Genomic DNA, 2476 nt, shown 5'->3' with positions numbered 1-2476 from the left:
GCATGTTGTTAAATTTAAATGAAAAGAGGTTATTATTCCCTGTCAGGTTCTCTTGAATGAAGTATAAATTGTGTGTTGCTGTTTGCAAGCAATAGTGAGTTGGATAGTAATGGTATCAGCTGAAGATTATTGACTGGCTAATATTTCCCCCCATGTACACAAGTGAGCCATGTCAAATCCCTCTTAGTTTGTGATTGCTAATGTTGCATTTTGCAGTGTAAGCCCTAAATGTGCAATGTGAGAACTGAGGTGTGTCTGCAAGTTGTTGGAAGAGAGGACTTTAAACCCAGTACAATTTAGTTTTGATTTTGCGTGAATGAATCTTAATGTATATGGGTTAAATCTTTCTTCCACTTACTTGTGGAAACTTAGTTGATACCAACAACCCACCTAAGTGACTGAACTGGTACAGTGGTAGAAGATAATTTGCAATTCAATAGATAATGGTTTCAAATCTTGAGGACAATGTTACAAAGCTTCATTTTCCAAGTACATAAGTTTCCTTATTTAAAGAGGTTGGGTAGTATGGTTAAGTTTTAACACTGTGCTCAAGTTAGAGGATTTCTAAAGATGCCAAAAATGGTACCATGGAAGGAGCAAATCTGCTGCAGTCCTGTGACTGGTGAATGCTTGACTGTGATAAAGAGGCCCTGTGTGATGTGGCGCTGAGTAAGTGTGTGGTGCAAGATGCTGTGCAGTCCAGTAGTGTTATGAAAGTAAAGTGAAATGGACTGAATGTTAACTTTCACACCACACTTCTTATACAACAACTGCAAAATTCCTGAGGAAGATGACTAAGAGTACTGGAGTGTGGATAAGTTTACACACTTGGACTATACATGAACAATAGGCGCGCATCCGGTGCTTTCTTCCTTGCCATGTTAGCACATTTCCCGCATGTTAGCAACCTGGGAAGTTGAGAGGTCTTTGATCTTGCACCATTCTTCCTGGGTCTGGCATGCTGACATCCCCAGTGACGTGACTCAAGTGACTGAGGGTGCGAGTGCAAATTTGTTCGTTCTTGAAGGACGTGTGACTGTGATACTGTGTTCCTCTAGTGCAAATGATACTGTGTGAGTGTGTACATTCCACCAGATGGTGTAGTATTAGTGTACAGAAACAACACAAAGTTGAACTAATGAACCTGCAACAAAAGTTCATGGTTTAGCTCATGTAGAAATGTAACTTGTTATTGCCTCCAAATAGACAGAGCTTTGTGTCTGAAACTTCTTCACTAAAGTTATTCATGACATACATGATGTAATTTCAGTAAGTGTGGATAAACCTAGTGTATATTTTTTCACAACCCGTTGATATTCAATCTGTTTCATTTATAATTTGATTACTTCTTTTGGTACTTTAAGGCTAATAATTTTCCTTTAATAAACCCTGTACTATATTTACAAATGGAAACCTTTGAATAAATAAGTTTGTGAGAAATGTTTACATTTTTTTTTTCCTTTTCCTCAGTGTAATTTGAGAAAATGCCTTCAGATTTTGCATTTTTTCTAGTGGAAATAACAACGTGAGACCAGTGAAATGTGTAATATTGAAGTAATTGTGTTAATGTAATGTTTATTTATACCTCATGAATTCTCTCTCCATAGTACTGATGATTACACTAGAGGCATTCACTGGGATAATGACTTGTGCACAGAAACCATGAGCTAAGTTATTCAGAGGTGATATCACTATGTTGGGATGGCTGGGACACATCCACAGGTGTAATACAAAACTAAACCATATTCGTTTATATGCTTCAAAGAGCACTTATGTACAGCTAGACAGTGGAAAAGTCGTAAACATATATCCAAAATAAATATTGCAGAAGTAACCAAATCTTATTCTCCTTTCTTGACAATATAATTCTGGAAGAAAGTAGTTTCAAAATGGTCATGCATAACTCATTTGCACCTTAAATATAAATTTTGCTTCAAACTTCGATTTGTTATTGGAAGCTTGTTTTAAATTTTGACTGACAGCAAAGCAAAGCAATGTATTCCTGTTACCTACTGATTATTGCTATAGCTTCATTTAATACATGTTTACTGATTGGAGGAAATATTTTGTTTATTATTTTTGTTTTTTACAAATTTGACATTGCTAATGAAGTTGACTAGGTAGGGTTTGTCCGTCCTTAATCAGTACTATTTGTGCATTTTCATCCACAGATCTTGTATTTACTTTTCTATATGTGTTTGTCAAGTATATTCATTATCTAATTTTGTGAGGCTGCCTAGGTTTCTAGTCTTGCACAAGTTTTTTTTTTTCCCCACACTAAGTATGTGAAGCTGCAGATAACAAAAGATAAGAGCAAGAAAAAGTTCTTACAGAGCCTTAGAGATTTGTTGAAAATGCCACTGATCTGTAATGACCAGATGCAATTTTAAGTGGATCTCATTTCTTGAGATAACACATGGGTGCACACCAGGCTTCCATAAAGCTTCCATAAAGCTTATGAAAACTAGAATTACCT

The 2476-nt window shown here is 36.0% G+C and overlaps 1 protein-coding gene across 1 annotated transcript in view; it reads left to right on the top strand.

Moving 5' to 3' along the window:
* LOC119585100 (importin subunit beta-1-like) overlaps positions 1-1443 on the top strand; it is a gene marked incomplete in the record, with an annotated part of 14590 nt that extends 13147 nt beyond the window's left edge. Inside the window, 1 exon segment of the mRNA XM_037933728.1 lies at positions 1-1443.
* Between the last annotated feature and the right edge of the window lie 1033 nt (positions 1444-2476).

Source organism: Penaeus monodon, chromosome 19 (assembly GCF_015228065.2).
Source record: "Penaeus monodon isolate SGIC_2016 chromosome 19, NSTDA_Pmon_1, whole genome shotgun sequence".
Lineage (NCBI taxonomy): Eukaryota > Metazoa > Arthropoda > Malacostraca > Decapoda > Penaeidae > Penaeus > Penaeus monodon.
This window is presented reverse-complemented; position numbering and strand designations above follow the sequence as displayed.